Raw genomic sequence first — 20,272 nt, 5'->3', positions numbered from 1 at the left:
AAAATCATGGGATCTCCTGTTTGTTTCAGAGCAATATTAGCGAGACTGAAGCCACACTAGTAGCAGATTGTCATTTTCTGTAAAATAAGGTCTTTATGAAAGAATGTAAGCCATTCGAGGTACCCGCTGGTACCGAGCTGCCAGTGAGCTTTGAACTTGTCGATCATAAGTCATACCGACAAGAAATATGCAGTATAGCCCATGAAACTCCCCTGACTGGAAATTTCGAGATCTTTAACTACTTTTTTTAGTCAAAAATTGAAAATTATGTTTTGAAATGATCTACATCTTGTCATATTGGTCACATTTTAACAAACCCCAATCACGTGACATATGAGGTTTCTCTGCAACCTATTTCTGGGTCTGACGAACCATTTTGCAAAATAACGCTAAATTGTGTCCATCCCTTACCTAAACCCAAGTCAGAATATTAATACTTATTGAACATAACGTTTGAGTCGACAAGATTTCCAGAGGCGATTCTTTTTAGAAATATGAAAAATAAAACCATGGTAAAAACTTTTCATAAATTTTCTTTTTCCTCTTTTTGGCCTTTCGACATTTGCCTAATCAGGTCAAGGATAAAAATTGTGTCTTGAATTTTCCAGCAAGTTATGCATGAATTAGCCATCCAACCGTCTGAGTTATGCATGAATTAGCCATCCAACCGTTTAAGTTATGCATGAATTAGCCATCCAACCGTTTAAGTTATGCATGAATTAGCCATCCAACCGTTTAAGTATTATGTCAATTACCCTGAAGGTCGATGGGGTTTAGAAAGATTTCATCAAACTTTGAAGAATATAAATTGGCCATATTGCTTTGATAAAGAAAAAAGACTGGAACGAGGTGTTCATTTACTAGTGTTGTCTGTTACGGAATCAGTTCAAGAATCATTAGCATTTGATCCTTTTGAACCAGTGTTTTGACATACAATACGTGGACCGTAGAGGTTACTGAAAGGAAAATTTCTTTCAAAGTTAAATTCAGAAATTAATCTTCTTGACTATGTCTTTGATTTTAAAAATAAGTTGCAAGAACTATTCTACACTGTGTAGCCAATTGAAGTTGATGACTGTGCATTGATTTGTCGTTAAAATACGAAGTGAGAGAGTTAAAAAAAAATAACTTACAGTATGGTGACTGAATTTCTAAAGTATTATATGTTCTATCAATTCTGAATGTTTCGAATAATCCAAACAAGACGCACTCATTCGTAGTGTTAGAAGCTGGAAGTCTCCATCACTTTGAAATAAAGACTGTTTGGAAATGTGTTCTCTGCCACAATGTAGTAAAAGATTTAATACAATGGGAAAAGTTTGAGTGGCCATTATTGATGACAGACAAAAACATGTACGTGTACACAGGATTAAAAGCAAATGGCGACACTTTTCCTGGTTAAAGAAGAAGATACATGGTATCTAAAGCTATTCCTCAGAAAACGTCCCCATTAGACACCAAAGACACCTAAAGATGCATCTTCAGCAAATATTACCTGGTGCTCAAGACGTTAAGGACGATCATAGTCCTGTTAATCACCCCAATAATGGTGTTTTGACCGAGGCGAATCTGGGGTTACAAATGAATCATATAAGATCGGAGATATGGATACTTCTCCAATTAATTAGAAGTGAAAACCCAAACCCATATCATAAACCCCGTCCCCCAAACCATAACTTTCTCAAAATAAGTCTTTTCATAACATTCCATTATCCCTTCAATAATATTCAACAACACATTCTATATTATTCCAATAGCCTTTGCTTGGATAGAATCGATTACATTACAGCTGGACATTAATAAAATTAAAGAAAAACGTAGTTCCCGCGAGCCGGATTTGAACCAGCGACCTAAGGATAGCCATCAACTTTCTACAGTCCTCCGCTCTACCAACTGACCTATCACGGGATCATATAAAAGATACATATTTCTTGCGGGAACGATCATTTTGCATGGTGACGCCATTGTCTGATAGTTGATGGATTGGTTCTGCATCACTAAATGTGCTAAAAACGTTTAATTGGAACCAAATACATATAATGGGCATTATTAAACTGTGGACTTGTGTTATAATATAATTTGTAATATAGTTATCATGTGTTCATATAAATTAAAACCATATTTATATATAGTCTAATACAATTGGTGTTGTAACCCTTTTCAATAATCTCAGGATCTGTCACGAGATCCATAACGCGTGAACAAAATGTCTGCGCATCAAATTCTGCTTGGAGTGAGGACTCATGGGAAATTAATTTTCTTCGACAAGGTCATAAAATACTTTTTTAACAATGAGAATTTTTTGTCTGGCCATTGGTGGTGTCAGATAAATCGTGTACAGGTACGCAGAATCGAAAGTAAATGGGTGGGAATTCTCGTTGTTAACAAGCGTATACATCTTATCTTACATTATTCACCAAAACTCCGTCCAATAGAAAACTAGTGACACAAAGGATGAATATTTATCCTTGTTGCATGATTCCGTATGCTTTATGGCAGTTTACGGACCTGTATAATTTTATGTATATTTAATTTGCAATGTTTGTTTGTTGATTGTTTATATTTTTCATTTTCATTATATGCTAATGATAATAATATTTTGTTGTTTACTAGATTTTTATTAAAGGTTTAGAAATAGACTTTTAATTCCAACCAAGATTTTATCTTGTAAACATTTGGAGCCTTCCAGAAGAAAACGCTCCATAGGTAATAGTTTTTTTCTTCTTCAGAAAATGCTAATTGCGACCTGAGGCCAGGTAGATAATTATATAAAATTGTTTTTCTAGAAATTAAGTATTCGTGATGTAAGATCAAAGCACAATCAGGTGTATTATTGTTGTGTACATTAATTAATTTGGGCTGGAATTTATTTATTCGAATTATTTATTCACTGGAAACACAAACGTGATCTTCCTAGATATAGAGACTTGGATTTATATTGAAATTTCAAATAAGAATATATTTTTGGATTGTATTATTGTGATCCAACAAAAGACTGTTGGCACATCCCCACTACACTGGCCACTACAGGCACATCAAGGATTCCAGCAATGGATTTAATTTGGATTTCCACTAAAGTTTATTCGGAACTTTAACCATTAGGACGTGTATCTGTAACTCTATGATTTTATAGGATTTAATTTGCAATAATGTATATCATTTCTTATCTTTTACATTTAAACTTTGTATTCTGGGGACATAAGTTATTTGTTTAAGTTTACAAAGTTTGCTGCTTCTCACTCGTTTTTATTACTTAATTTAATATCGTAGAGCCGTAATAAAATTACCCCAAGAATAGTGTTTACCTTTGGTGGGTCACTGACTGGTCCGTAATGTAAAATTAGTTCTTTAGTGCCATGCAATATTTATTATCCGACTGAGAATGAATTTCTTTTGAAAGGCGGAGTGTTAGTTCTGTATGAAGTCCTGCGAGCAGAATGACGTCATACTCTCGTAGAGTATTTGTAAACAGCCTATCTATTATAAGATGAACTGTGGTCAAAAATAATTTAATAATTTTAACATTGGATCCTTTCCCATCACCAATTTTAGAACTGTTCGACTTTCTCTTCTTTGACATTTTATGAACTGTAAAAAGAGAAATAGCCAACAATACTATTTTTTCATTCATTGTCAATGATGGGAAAGATGCGACAGATGAATCAGTGAATAGCGATTGATGGACGAAAGAAGATATCAAAAGGGTTCCTATTGGTCAGAAAAAAACCCACCTAGTTTTAACCGAATTATTCATTCATTTATCCATTTTAATAATAGTAAATATTCCAATGAACAGTATTTAACTATCGATTCGAAATTGTTATTGTATACTTTGCTTCCAAATAATCGGTTGCATGACGGGTCAATCTAGGTAGACAATACAAATTTTTTAAAAAATTATCTCCCACGAGCCGGATTCCAATCAACATTCTCTGCAATCCTCCGCTCTACCGACTGAGCTATCACGGAATTCAATAACTGCAATATATCATAAATCATTTCCTGAAATATGGTACTTATTACTTGTTTCTTTTCCTGTCTCGCGAAAACGATAAATTTGGCTGGTGACCCCACTGTCTGACAGTTGATGGATTTATATTGCATCACTAGCTAGTGCACATATACAGTTGTTTATCGGGCGTTGAATATATGACAACGACAACGACGACGATGATAACAATAAACGACGACTATTAAAATGTTACTTGTATGATTTACTGATATATATATATATATATATATATATAGATAGATAGATAGATATATATATATATATATATATATATATATATATATATATATATATATATATATATATATATATATATATATATATATATATATATATATATATATATATATATGTGTGTGTGAGTGTGTGTGTGTGTGTGTGATGGACAGCACTTTTAACACAATGTTCTCTACTTGAGTGATATCAACAACATTAAAAACAAGTACGATTCCAGTATTGCTATGGTACTATATTATTCGCCACTACGATGACTAATATTGTTGGCGTCCTACAAGTACTATTCGACTATTAATAATATACTATAGGTGGCGCTCTACAGTGTCGTATTTTGTATAGAATTGTTTTTAAAAAAATGTTTTCCCGTGTTTCCTCACTGGTTATAATGGCTATTTATAAAAGACCTTGTATATCTTAGATATTGTTCAAAGAAGCTTTAATTCCCTTTGTTTTGGTTAGCATTGATGTGTGTAATATGGGTTATACAGTATACAGCTTAGCTTTACTTCAGATATGCATCTTTCAAAAACTGCTAGCTCCGTTTGGTCACTTCCAATTCCTGGACTTCAGAGGTAAATTGTAATAAAAAAGCAGATAGCTTTTGTTTCATTTTATTTATGTAGTAATTCATCCATTGCACGTTCAGACGCTGGTATTTTCTAGTTGGGCAAACGTCATTTTCCCTATTTTAATAGGTACTAAAGATAGTGAACTTTAGACTAATTCAGGCTGATTTTTTTAGCATAAGGGAGCAGTCATTTTAGTTAGCAGTGTGCTTAGATCATGTACAATTTCCATAAGTACAATACAATATCAAAAGAAATTGTTGTTGTTGTTGTTGTAGGGTTTAACGCCATTTTTCAGCACACGATAGGCTATACATGGCGGTCAGTATTAATGGTGGAGGAAGAACCCGGGAAAACCTGGAAAGAACCACCGACCCTCGAGAAGCTACTGGCAAGCTTTCTCACATAACCACATTGGCCGAATCCGAGACTCGAACCTACGCAGACAGAGGTGAGATGGCAGTGATCCGTAACGGAGAGCGCTTTAGACCATTCGGCCACTCGGGGCCCCTTCAAAAGAAATGTCAGCCACATTACATCAAAGTAGCATAGAGGTATGCCAACATTATCTCTACTGTGCATGTTTCAAATGTAAACAACTTCACCTTACATACGTCACTGTCTCAAAAGTATATAATAACTGGTGAGCGCACCCATTACTCGCAATTACGATAACTAAAATCGTTGGCGTCCTACAAGTACTACTATATATTTTCTGCTGTTGTTACCACTACCTAAAACCTAAACTGAACTTTCTCCTATGTCCAAATCCTAATAAATCATATGATAAACTAAACTACCTTCAAAGATGAACTGGAGATGAAGTTCTTGTCACAGGTTTTCCTGCATTCTTTTGCTCTAGAAAAAGACTGGGGCAACACTCGTGGGTAATGAACAAGAAGTACTAATTGTGACCCGAGTATTATAAGGCCAGCTCATTTATAGCCAATTTTTATATTTGCATGCCACGCCTATTTCAACTTTATTCAGGGATGTCTTTTGAATTTCACAACAAATAAGGAGTGGGACAGCTGTCACAAAGTTTGAAGCGCTGGTGTTGCACATCGTGCAAGTTTAGATCCAACTGCTCTTGCGAAGTCAAAACTAAATGCGCTATATCGTCCTTAGTTATATAAATTTTTTAATGCAGTAAAATCTTAATTGAAATATAAGATAATTTCTATCTGAAAATCTAACTGAAATATAAAAACAATCATAAATTAAATTTTAACAGAATTTAAAATAAACTTTTAAATTAGAAAACTAAACTTTAATGTAAAATTAAATAACGTAGCTGTTTCCGTTGGCGGAAAGGCCCGAGATGTTACGACTGGTATTCATCTCAGGTGCTTTTGACCTCAAGGAGATATTAGCACTTAAATATATGATTTTTCATCTATTAAGCAAATTTAGCTGCATCCTTTCTTTCGTTAAAGCTATACGTCTGTCAAAGATTACAACAATGCACAGGTGGGTGAGACTAAAAGGAAATAGTGGATCTATCAATTACAGCAAATTTATTGCTGTGACAGAACGGAGACTCCTTTAATAATTTCGATTAAATTCCATTGATTTAATTACAAGAGATATTATTTTTGGTGAAATCTGTATTCAGGATCTGATAGAATGAAAAGAATCACTTCATTTATTTCCTTGAAATATTTTCTGCTGATAATTTTGTGTTCGTGTACGTATACGAAATCTACGAAGCGCTTGCCATATTTGACCGTGACATTTGAACTTTAAGTAGCATACCTATATATAAACATAATTTCCAAGTAGGGTTTCCAGTCAAAAAACAACCTGTCTACTTAAGGATGAAATATAATCACTGTTGACCTTGTTCATTTGAACTTTCACCTCTTTCAGTGTCTCAAGATGCAAGGGTTTATTTTCATTACTTGTGTGTTTGTTCTCATAAAATCAAAGAGAAGAAACGACCAAAAGAAAAGAAATGTATAATTTGGCCTAGACCAATGAATGAGCCCCTCCCCTGTCATGATATTGATTTTTATTTTAGGGGCTGATATCACCTATTAATTCAAAGTTGAAAAAATATGCAGTCAATTTTGACTGCACACTTAACTGGTAAACATTTTAGTCACATGTCGGTATTTTTTGGGGCTGTGGAGCTACCATTGGCTGAAAGGTTATTTTGGTAACATGTACATGTCCGGAGAAAATCCTATGTTTGATGACTTGACCTGGAATAGCACAACCATCCGTCCTGTGGCCTTTTGAATTTCGCGCTAGAGATGGATGTTACCAATTACCGGTATGTGTCTAAAGTTTACATAGGTTTGTTCCGGAAAGATCTGCATATAGCAAAATTGAACATTTTAATGAACATGTGACATCAGACCCACACTATAATCCATAAGCATCAAAACAGACTTAGGGGGTTGATTTCTGAGACTAAATTTGACCTATCAACAGCGGTTCGAAGGACATAACAAACTGAAGAATAATGGACAAGGGAAGACATTGTTTACAGTGACGAGAATTAATTAAATAAACCAGTTACCCAAAGATTGTCCATGGGCAGTTGATCCTATGACCCATAGTGATTGACTCTTTAAAACATCAGTTATACATTTTATATTATTAAATGACTATTAAATGAAAAATAAAACGAAAAAGAGGATTCCTTAACTTTTATTGAACAGTCCTCCGTTTTGCCAACGGCGCCATCACGAGAATGCAAGATATACTTAATTCCAAAATATTTCATCATGTATTTCTTATTCTGTGTGTATTGCTTGATTGGAATATAATCAGCAAAATGTGTGAATTATGTTTAATAATTAGTAATTTTTAAAAATTATATCTATAGAGAGAAGGTCATTTTAAACCACAGGAAGAAACTTTTAAGTTTAATATCCGGCAAAATTTGTTTCAAAATTGTATTTCCAAATGCCAGAGCACTTCCACACCCTCTTCCGCACTAGCCGTACAGTCCACGAGGCAGCTATTGATCGCATCCTACAACAGCCACTGAAGATGAAACTTGATGAGGCACCCACACTGCAACAGACTGTAAAAGTCATAGAACAGCTGAAGACAGGAAGGGCTGCAGGAAAAGATGGTATCCCACCAGAGATATGGAAGTGAGGATACCTAGCATTGCACACCAAACTCCACGAGTTCTTCGTTTGCTGCTGGGAGCGAGGGAAACTTCCACAAGACCTCCAAGATAGTAATCATCACCTTGTACAAAAACAAGGGAGAACAGTCTGACTGCTCAAACTACCATGGGATAACTCTGTTCTCCATTGCAGGCAAATTCCTTGCTAGATTGTTGCTAAACAGACTTGTGTCCACCATTGCAGAAGAACATGCAACACATTGTCAATGTGGCTTCAGAGCCAATAGGGACACAACTGACAAGGTGTTCGTCCTAAGACAGATCCATGAAAAATGCCGAGAACAAAACAAAGGACTGTACATCACATTTGTGGACCTGACGAAGGCATTTGATACGGCGAGAAAAACTGGACTGTTGAAAATCCTTGAAAAGCTCTGATGTCCTCCTAAATTCCTTACCATGGTGATCCAACTACATGAAGACCAGCTTGGTCAGGTCAGAAACAATAACGACCTGTCACAGACCATACTCATTGCAAATGGCATGAAACAGGGCTGCGTTTTGGGCCCCATACAGTTCTGTCTTCTTTAGCATGTTTCTATAAAAATCTAAACAGAAGACCTTGATGACGAAGATGGCGTCTAAATCCGATTTCGTACTGATGGCAACCTATTCAACTTAAGGCGACTTCATGCCCACACCAAGACCTTAAAAAAACTGATTAGAGAACTTCGAACTTCTCTTTGCAGACGACGCCGACTTTGTTGCCCACATGGAAGCTGCCTTACAGCGCGTAACATCCTGCTTTGCAGACGCTTGCTAGTTCTTAGGTCTTCAGGTCATCCTAATGAAAACTGAGGTACTTCACCAGCCTGCTCCCAAGAAAGAGTACTGACCATGAATCATCTTCATTGATCAGACAGAGCTGAACGTAGTCCACCAGTTCACCTACCTGGGCTGTGTGATATCCTCTGAAGCCAAGATCGACAAGGAAATGGACAACAGAATGGCCATGGCAAACATCGCCTTCGGCGGACTCTACAAACGAGTCTGGGACAACGCCAGTCGCAAGAGAGATACAAAGATCAGCGTCTCCAGAGCTATCGTACTGACCACCCTCCTATATGGCGCCGAATACTGGGTCACCTACAGCCGCCACCTCCGCTTCCTTGAACGCTTTCATCAGCACTGCCTCCGCACCATCCTCAACATATACTGGATTCACTTCGTCACCAACACTGAAGTCTTCAAACAAGCATGGATCACCAGCGTTCAGACCAAGCTCATGACGATACAGCTTCGCTGGGTAGGCCACGTGTCCAGGATGGACACGCTTGCCAAAGATGGCACTGTATGGTGAGCTGTCAACTGGCCACCGTGATAGAGGGACACTTCAAAAGAGATATAAAGACTCCTTGAAAAAGACCCTCACCACCTGTGGCATCGATCACCGCCAATGAGCATTACAAGCTGCTGACCGTGAAAGCTGGCGACATACAGTTCACCAGGCCGCTCGCACTTTTAGACAAAACAGACGGGCCATCGTTATGGAAAAACGATGGCGAGGAATAAACCGGGAACCATCGGCAGCACCCACCACGACCCAGACATTCCTCTGCGGCCTCTGTGGACGAACGTACCTGTCGAGTATTGGACTTGTCAGCAACCAGAGCGCGTGCAATATACTTGGACATCCCCCTTCCGAATCTTTGCAGGCGAAGTCAAGCCAACAATATTTAAAAATTATATCTACAGAGAGAAGGCAATTTTTAAGCAACGGAAGAAACTTTTAAGTTAAATATCCCGTAAAATTTGTTTAAATTTTTTATTTCCCAATGCCGTGCCCGCAGGGTGCCCCGTCAGAATGATCCAAATTGGGCCCCTCGTTTGCTAAGGCCGTTCCTGACTGTCTGACATTTGATGGATTCTGCAATGCCTAGTTTGGTGTACACTTCCAAATCGTTTAATTAGCATAGTCGTGACGCTAAACACAACAACCAAACCACTAGCTATTAAGCACGACGATTACGACCGCTGTGATTGTTGTCGCTGCTACTGTGAGGTCTGCTACTTCCACGAACAGTTAATATATGTCATTACCATGATTATCACAACCGTAATCAATCGACAAAGCTATCAGGATTCTATAATAGTCTGAACTTATGCAATATATGAAATTGCAAGCATTGTTTCATATGTAGTAAAGATCATACCGTACATCCGGCAACTGGGAAGAGGGAGGCATCTTTTATAAGAAGGTTTCAGTATGAACTCATGTCGGTCAGTTTACGTTATTTATTGCAAGTTGTGCATTGACAGCAATTAAAAGTAAAAGGAAACGTCGAGTAAAAAAGTGTAAATTACTTAGACATGCATCTTCAAAGTATTTTATGTTAAAAAATGCCGTGAGTAATTAGCGTAAGTGATTTTTACATTTATATCTTGCTTCAAACATACCCACCCACCCACCCACCCGCCAAAAGTATTATTAGTTAATTAAACATTGGAATCGTCCACCAAAACTGTAAACTTTCCCTAGTAATTGTAAGGATATGCATGTATTATATCAATGCTGAAGTGAAATTGTACTTTTACATTTCCATGCAATTGAAAACATAGGAGTTTCATTTTAGTTTGATCGGAAATCTGAGAAGCAAGAACAGTCAGATCCTAATATGAGTCGTTTTCATTTTGTTTGGTAGTCTTATGTATGTTCAGTTTATTTAAATCAAAAGTTTCTTGAACTTCTACGTTTCCTCTATATATTACCAACCGATTGTTTGGCGACTGTCCCCCTGATAGACTGATATGATTTCAATAGTTGGTGATGTAGAGGATTCATATTTAAACGAGAATAATAAACGAGTTTAATAATTTCATAGTTTCAAGTCTTTTTATTACATAGGAAACTATTTTGATTTTATTACTTAAAACAGTGATAAAATTTTAGGACTTTTTAAGTAGCAGTACATATTAGGCATCGAAGTTACACGATCATGAATTTCGTTTCGCACAAGGATGAAGAATTTCACTGATTACATTTTAATTTATTATGATGCTTAATATTAAAATGTCATTCAGCTGCATTTCCATATATTTTCATTTGGAATGTTATCTGAGTAAATGTCTATGTCAGTCATGAAAGTTCGCCATTGTTCAAGATTTCTTCATCGTCGCAATGCGCAGGAAACAATTCCAGAAGCTCATTTATCACAGTGGCCACGTATGCGGAGATTTCCTTGTTTCTCGTGTTAAAATCATAGATTAAGTTTGTTTTGTTTAGTTTTTCAGTTGGTAAACAGTTCCTAAATGATCACAATCTTGACTTGTTACTAATCGATAACACGATGGAATGTTTCTCGGACATCGGCTTTGACAGGTTCCTCTTGGAATGGAAGACACTGTTTTCCAGAAAAGAGATGGATTCTGTGTCATGGAAAGTGGTAATCTCCTTTCATTTTGGAATGAGTACTGGATCGAATTGGCTTATCTTCGAAAAGGTTGTCAGCGAGACTATACAATGCGATGATTTTGATCGGACATTAGCAGTAGTGAAGGGGGAGACACCTTTACGGACAATGGAAAACCCAGTCAAAAAGGTCGTGGGCAAGATTACGGACTATGGGAATTTGACATGGGGAAATTTAACATGGAGTGAATGGGAAATTGAACATGGAAATACTGGAGCTTTTCATGGAAACGATTTATACGGACAAAAGTTTGGGGCTGTTTACGGACAAGATTTTTACGGATAAAAAGGTTGGGCATGTATACGGACAAGGGAAAGTTGTATTTTTGTATAGGATTAATAGGAATGGAACAGGTGAGGTGACCTCACGGTACTGGACATTGGTTTAGGAGCCAGTCAGAACTGATACATTCCAAAGTCATCGACAAGATTCAACACGTGCAACAATCCAACGACAAGTTTCACGTCACCGATGGAAAAGCGACACTGTTCATAACCCAGGTTTCTCTTCCCCAATGGTGTTATTTGTAGACGACCGTCGCAGCATCAAAATGAGTCTCGTACGAATTAACAACGCTCAAGACAAGATGTGTTTAGCCCGTTACATCGTAGTCGTCCAAAGAAAAAGAAGAGCAACCAAAAGACAGGATTTTGTCTTTTAAAAAATATAAAAAAACGCATGTCAATCCATGGACTTCAGTGTATTGTTTGCTCCTGAACCAAAAAGATGTCCCCCTAAAAGAAGTGCACACCACTCTATGGCTAAAAAAGGAAAGAAAAGAAAAGGACTGCCTCCTCGTTTAGCCAAACATTGGGACATACTGCCTGTCGTATCCAACGCTCATTCACCCATGCGAAAACAACTCATTCGAAAAGCCACCAAAGATGTAATCAATACCGTGAGCGAATGTTGTCTGAATGTCTTGAAAAGAACGATACCTTTCTCTAAACACCAGAAAGAATGCTTAGCCAAACATCGACACGTTCTTCGCCAAATAGTCTAAACGAAAATACCCATCCGTCAAAAGAAAAAGATGATGGTGCAACGCGGAGGATCTTTTTAGGACCTGTTATCAAAGGAATAGCGTGAGCCATGATGGGAGGTCTCATGGGAGGTGTTTTACCCATGGATCCAAGATAACAAATGTCTAAAAGATAAAAGGGACCTCTGGAGTCAAAAGATCTCAGACGTGACTTTTGGAATCCAATGAAAGGACGAAAACTGGTTTTAGTTCGTTACAAAGGATGGATGGAATACCATCGTTGGCAAGAACAACGTACCCCGCATTTATCTCCCAATACTCATTTGACCGACATGTTCCAGCTAAAACACGAATTGCAATCGTTGATGGATTGCAACGATTTGTCAGAAACAGAAAAATCGAAAAGGTAGGTCAACTATTGCACCGACTGCAACTCTTTCACCAGAAAGCTATAAACAAAACGCTCTGCCAATTCTGAAAGATTTTAAGACCCTGATGAAAAGTCCATCACCACCACACACCAACGGTGAAGACAGACGCAGCTCCATGAATGCCAGAGGAAGAAGAGGTTCCCAGAAGTCTTTCAAACATCGTCAGCTGCTCTCATTCCCAGTAAGATTGCAGCGTCCTTGGTGACCCATTCCCCCACTCCCCAACGAGAAGAACCGAAAGCTTGGGTTAAAAAGATGATGACGACTCCTCCTTCGACAAAAGTCAAAAGAAATCAGAAGTGAAAAAAGAAAAGAACACTAAAGCCATTCCATTACCACCACCACCACCACCACCACCATCACCACAACTACCCTTGACTTCCGCTCCTGTGGCACATCGAACACGTAAAGCCGTTTGCAAACCACCATTTCGCCTCATCCAAAGTAGCATCAGTGAAGAGTGGATGAGTTATTAAAAAATGAAGGTGTTGTGCAGCATCTACTACGATCCATCTCATCCTGCAGGTTACATAGGAGTTCAGAAATTGTATCGTGCTGCCAAACCCAGCTCAAACGTGTCCGTTAACCTCAAGTGCAACGATGGTTACAAAAACAAGCCACGTACACTTTAGACAAACCCATTTGACGAACATTTTCCAGAAGCCGCACCCGAGCGGAGGGCATCGATCATAAATGGCAATCCGATTTAGCCGATGTCTCTCATTTAGCCACCTACTATCGTGGCTACAAATATTTCTTTTGTGTCATCGACGTTTTTTATAAATTTGCCTGGGTCGTGTCATTGACTTCCATATCGAGCAGTGAGTTAGTGCGTGCCCTGAATCTGGTTCTGAAAAAAAGTGGCCGTCACCCTCTTCGATGGCAAACCGACAAAGGCACAGAATGTCTGAACCAAGATTTCCAAAAAGAATTGAAGAAACGAGACATTCATTTTTCACCACCGTGAATCTCGAAAGCAACGCCAGCATTGTGGAACGTTTTAAACGCACCTTGAAATAACGCATGTGGAAATATTGTACGCATCAACACACTCTTAAGTACATCGACTTCTTACCGCACCTGGTCCAAGAATACAACCAATTCTACCATCGACGCATCGGATGTGCCCCCCAAGAAGTGACCTCCGACAACGAAGTGACCATTTCGAGCGTCTGTTTGGTACGTCCCCGAAGGTGGCTGTCCGCACAAAAAGGTGGGAGTGGTGGCAACAGGAGATTGGGTGGACATTGGCAAAACCAAACACACTTTCGACAAAGGTTACTTACCCAACTGGACCACCGAATTGTTTCGTGTCACTGGACGAGTGCGTTGCCATCATCCTGTCGTCTTTAAATTGGAAATTATGAACAGGGAAGTGTTAAAAAGAACGTTTTACTTGCTCGAGTTACAACGCGTAACTAAAAAAGAAGACGAAGTGTACGACATCGAAAGCATTCTCGAACGAAGAACCCGAAAAGTGGGAAAACAGGTGCCAAAGAAGTCAAAGTACCTTCGAAGGGATATCCTCTCATTTTTGATTCTACAAAGAAGTGACCATCACGCCCTTCAACACAGCCTCAGCTGCCACGACATCCGTGACCACTCCTTCACGCAGTTCTTCTCTGCAAGATCTACAAAAGCAACCCTTGTGGGTGTGGTGTGGAGAACGCGTGCCTAAAATGCAAATCGTCTTGTGTCATAAGTGCTGCCATTGCTAATTTGAGTTCGCAACAAAAAGGCAGACTAGTGTTGACCATTTTACTGAGCAGTTGCATCCGATACCTTCCTCCTAATCCTTTTCTGAAATACTCGTCACACGTGAACAACGTGAGCCTTATGCCCAACGCATAGCATACCCCAACAACCACCACCACAATACCTTTATGATACTCCTCTCACTTTTAATGACCCCTCGGACAGGAGAACTCTGGAATTATGAATAACAACAACCAATTTTACTTAACGTTACCCAGTAACAGCTCCATGAAGTTCCACAGCCAATTACCTTAGGTTATCCAATTAGACCACGAAATCCATTGCGAAGTGGCTTTGGTAAAAATGATTCATCCTACACAAGTCCAATCACTAAAAATCAAAACCCTTTTCATGTTGAAATCCTGAACTATCAAGTGCAACAAGAGTTGACTACCGAAGATAATAGATTTTATGAAAAGAAAGTCTCAGCAGCAACAAAAGCTACTTTAAGCATCTATAAGATGGAAATTTCCGAAGGCTATTATTTTAGCGGTCAACATTTGGTGGCCTCGATTGATTGTATTTTTATCGCTCAGTTTAGCGCTGTCCTGGCCCGACTGAACAAAATTGTCACGACTGAGCACCATAAAGTAGCTTGTCGCCTGCTTGGTGAAATTTTCTTATGGCAAAACGTTTTCCATTAGATTTTGTCCTGAATTATTTGGCATTTTGGGTGGAGACCTCAAACTGTACCCCAATTCCAGAGACATTAACAACAACGATGGATTTTAAAAGAGTTTTAAAGCCCCTCTTGAACTGAACCGATGATTAAAGTTTTGATTTTTGTGTGCTCCAATGTGATGGAGTACAATGTGGTGAGACACACCTCCGTACCGTTACTGCGTGTCATTCCTTTCAAAGCGGATTCTGCCACGACCAATGACCAGGAAGGTGGAAACACCTATCACAACGTTCTCTGCGAATTTATACATTCTCACTATCTGCCTGTCAGCAAGTCGTATTTTGGCAGTGTCAACATTGCTATAAAAAGAAGATCTGGGGAAAAATAATATATTCACCAAAAGGAAAGTCACGATGAAACTCCATTTTCGAACACGATTCTCTAACGAGTTGTAACGAGTTGTAAGTCATGTATCCAGTGTACAAAGGAGTCGCTCGAGAACGAGGACATAGTTTAGGAGATATGTTACAATCGGCCTTTCGTTCGATGACCACGTTGTGAAACCGATGGTGGCACGAGGATTGCCCGAGGATTGCACGCTTTGAAAGATGCCGCTTTGACGCAAGGCAAAGAATTTCTCCAAAATGTCATCATCAACAAACAAATCCCCAAAGAAGCTTTCTTGAGAACAGGAAAACATGTCTTACTTCAAACGGGTAAAGACAATTTTGGACCGTCGAGAAACTCCTATAAATGCTCTTGACGCTACCGAGTCAGGCATTCCTACTTCACTGATGAGACAAAAAAAGATACCTCAAAGAGGCCTTCACACTCATAAAGCTAGAAATACCAAGAAAAGATGAACCGTCCGAGACTTAGACGTCTTTTATTACTAAGAAATCACAGAGAGAAAGAAAGAAAGAAAAAGATGCATAGGGGGTATTACGCCTGTTCCAAATTGGAACAGGATCTGTTTGCCTAGCCGCCCACTATGATTCAGCTCCCATCGAGTTTGAAATAAAAGGACAGCCCGAAGATTACATATATCTGAATAGCAGTTACTTGTACCTTAAAGTCAAAGTTCTATATAAAAGTGGAAGTTCTATAGACGACAGTGAGAAAGTAGACCCGTCAACAATTTCACGTATTCCTTATTCAGTGGAGTGGATTTGTATTTGAATAACAAACTGGTCAACATCAGCATGGATAATTATCCTTTCTACGCCTTCCTAGGAAACCTGTTGACGTACGGAACAGACGCTAATTACACTCATCAGGGTGTCTAAGTGCTATGGAAACCTGAAGACGCGGACAAGATTGACACAATATCGGAGGAAAATGATGGATTTGAAAAGCGACGAAACAAAATCAAAGATGGACAGATTTTAGAACTAATTGATCGTTTGCATTTGGACATGTGGTTGCAGGGGTAATATTTGCTGGACGGTGTGAATGTCCGCCTGAATCTGAATCGAAGCAGTACCGCTTTCCATTTGATGGCTGATAGTCCCGATTACAACACCAAAATCGAGGAATCCAGACTCTACGTGCCACGCGTCACCGCTCCGGTGGACTAGTGGTTAAAGCGTCTGCCTCGTATGCGGGAGTCGTGGGTTCGATCCCCGACCGAGTCATACCAAAGATTTAACAAAAATGGTACTAACAGCTGCTTCGCTTGGCGCTCAGCATAAAGAGGTTAGTGTTAGGACTGGTCAGCCTGATGTCAGGATAATAAGACTGGGTGGGACAGTTTGCGGCATGATGCCCCAGTGCTAGACATAGCTATAAACTGTCACACTAAAGTCATTGTAGCGATATGACTGAAAAAAAAATGCAAATATACCTTAAAAGTCCAAATCACACACACATATACACAAGTGCGACGCGAGGAAGTGTTGCCTAAAGTGGGAAACGAAATCAGTCACACGTTGAGCAGAACGACCGCCAAGTATCCGATAAGAAGAGTGGAAGTGAAATATTTCATTATCCCCGAAGGACAGCAATCCATGACTGAAGATCATCTGTTCCAAGGATAGTTATCCAAACTTTTAATCATTGGCATCGTCGAGAATTCAGCCTTCAACGGAGCCCCCAATACATCAACACTGACGACAGTCATCTCCCAGGGACCCACTGGGTAACCGTCTACTTCTTTAAAGACGGTTTAGTGGAGTATTTTGATTTGTATGGATTACCACCTTTGGAAGACGATATCATCGACTTTATGAGAAGAAATGCTCAGACGACAAGATTCAATAATGTGAAATTACAAGGCACAGTTTCCATGGTGTGTGGACAATATTGTATGTATTTTCTTCATCAATGCAGTCTTGGATATCCCTTACAACACTCAGTGACTTATTTTGGTCGTAACTCTTCTAGAAATGATGACAAGGTAGATCGATGGTTTTGTGACCATTATGGCTATCTTTTGTTTTCAGCTAGGAAATGTAGTGTACATCAATGGCCCAATGAATTCCATTCACGGAAATCTGACTTCACTTCACAACGTTATCAACCTTGTTAAAAATAATTTGTTTGCTAGTTTCTTTGAAATTGTTTCATTGTTAGTTGTTGTCTGAATAAAAAACCACTCAGATCAATGGAACAATGACTGGAGCCGTCGATGTGTCTGTGGTGCCCGGCCCGTGAGATGTTACCATTAACCAGATGCATCTGAAGTTCTACAAAAAAAAGTCCTTCGCATGGTTAACCAGATCTCTAGAAAAGAAACACTATTCAAGTTGTCAATTTGTGTAAATGTGGAGTAGTGCGACTATAAACACTAACCCCTTTACTGATATGCTTGTGTATCTGTGTGTGTGTTTGTATGAGTTCGCGTACGTTTGTGTGGATGGTAGATAATGTGGTTTTTTTCCCTTCCCTTCTGTGTAGAGAGTAGAGTGTGTGTTTTTATGCGTTCGAGTACGTTTGTGTGGATAGTAGATATTGTGGTTTTTCCCCTATGCTTCTGTCTGGATAGTAGAATGTGTGTTTGTATGCGCACGTGTATGTTTGTGTAGATATTAGGTATTGTGGTTTTATCCCCTTCCCTTCTGTGTGGATAGTAGATAATATGCGAAGTTAGTGTAAGGAATGTTTTCCTTCACGTCCGTGCTTGAGATATATAAAGTCGAGCGTTCGTCATTCGCGCCATTCAACATTAAATAGTCAGCCATGGAGACAAAAATATTAACAAGAACAGGTTACAGGATGTGATAGACAATTTGAGAATGATAGAGGAGATGCTAGTAAAACTAGATAATGATTATTATTACAGTCCCCATCGAGTGAAAATGGAGATCAACAATCTGAGACAATCAAAGGAAATTTTGAAGAAAATGATAAAAAAAGAAAAAGAGGAAAACGAGAATGAAGAGGATATAATACGAATGAGGGAATGGAACGAAAAGATAGGAAAGGAAGACGAAAATGAAAGATGAAGAAAGAGGAGGAAAAGGAGAAACAGGATGAGAAAAAGAATGATAAAAAAACAGTGTAGGACAGAAAATAAGAAGCCGGTGGAGAAAAAGATGGAATTAGAAGACAGAAGTAGAACAAGAAAACCAAAGGCCATTTTTCAGGGCCATTCCATTGCATCGAAAAGATACGCTCTCTTTCCTGAAACATTTTAGTCGATTTTATATTTAAGTTTTCCTCCAAAACAAATTCCTCCCTTGCCTAATATTTTTCCTGTTGATTTTATATTTTATGTGTGATAGCTTTTATGTTCATAGATCTATCTATATGTTATACATGTCTATGTCTCTGCTGTATTTGTCTCTACCTAGGGTAGCGCGTATTCAGGTCAGCCCCTTGCAACATTGTTGCCAATGTACAGTACCGTGACGTCACCTCACCAGTTCCATTCCAATTAATCCTATACAAAAACCCAACTTTCCCTTGTCCGTATACAGGCCCAACCTTGTGTCCGTATAAATCTTGTCCGTAAACAGCCCAAACTTTTGTCCGTATAAATCGTGTCCGTAAACAGCCCCTAAATTCCCATATTCAAATCCACATTCACTCCATGTTAAATTTCCCTATGTTAAATTACCACTGTCCGTAATCTTGCCCACGACCTTTTTGACTGAGTTTTCCATTGCCCGTAAAGTGCCCCCTTCACTACTATTAGCAGTGCTGGATAAAAACATGTACGTGTAGAACGGATGTGAAGCACATGAGTGAGACATTCTTCCCGGATAGAAACATGTGCATTAGTGGAAAATTCGTATGGCCAAAGAAGAGGATAAACGACAGTATTCACCGGCACTTGACTATCAGCTGACCAAATACACCAAAAGATATATAATCAAGTGTACAAAGCAAAGGTAGTTAGAATAGCGCATTTTCAAGAGGAAGCTGTGGGCAATGATAAACGAAAAGGTAAAGCGCAATAAAGGCATCGAATATTGGAATCTCAAGATCTTGGTTTCAAAATCCTTTTACAGCTAACCTCGAATCTGATTTTTTAACTACCAAGAATAGATTATTCAGTATTCTTTAAAATAGGCCTAATTTGCATTATCTGCTACGGATGGCTACATATTCAAAAGCATATGCTGGAAGAGAGAAACGGAGAGATGCCATCGGAAATTATCAAACATACGAAATCGTGCAAAATGTGCAAGAAAGTTCGCCGATCGTAGAAGATTGAAAGGTCTCACAAATAATTGTAAAATGATATTTTAAGCTAAAATAGGAACACACAATGTCATGGAAATGCATTAGAGATGCTATGTTGAGAAATAATTGGTTGCTTTTGTGAAGTTTACAACCATATTTCAGCACACGATACATGTCGGTCGGTTTATTTGGAGGAGGAAGAACTCGGAAAGACTGTGAGAAGAATCACAGACCCACGGGATGCTACTGGCAAGCTCTCTTGCATACCTACGTTGGTCGATTCGAGATTTGAACCAACGCGGACAGAGGTGAGCAGTAAATGATCTATAACGGTGAACACCTTAGAGCACTCGGCCAACCTGAGCTCAAACCAAAAAGAAAACGTTCAATCATTGCCGTGCCCGTGGGAATTCTCGTTGAAGTTGTGTAAATTATGGTACGTAGAAAACTTCGATGAAAAAATAAAATGTATTTTATTATAAAGTT

The 20,272-nt window shown here is 38.7% G+C and overlaps 1 non-coding gene across 1 annotated transcript; it reads right to left on the bottom strand.

Annotated features, from left to right (window-relative positions):
* Window positions 1-1,822: 1,822 nt before the first annotated feature.
* On the bottom strand, window positions 1,823-1,908 carry Trnay-gua (transfer RNA tyrosine (anticodon GUA)). Its single transcript is given in 2 exon segments — window positions 1,823-1,858; window positions 1,872-1,908. It is a non-coding gene; the product is annotated as a tRNA-Tyr (tRNA).
* Between the last annotated feature and the right edge of the window lie 18,364 nt (window positions 1,909-20,272).

Source organism: Sinohyriopsis cumingii, chromosome 3 (genome assembly GCF_028554795.1).
Source record: "Sinohyriopsis cumingii isolate HCF-2022 chromosome 3, ASM2855479v2, whole genome shotgun sequence".
Taxonomy (NCBI): domain Eukaryota; kingdom Metazoa; phylum Mollusca; class Bivalvia; order Unionida; family Unionidae; genus Sinohyriopsis; species Sinohyriopsis cumingii.
The sequence above is the reverse complement of the archived record's forward strand: the minus strand, read 5'-3'. Positions and strand labels throughout refer to the sequence as shown.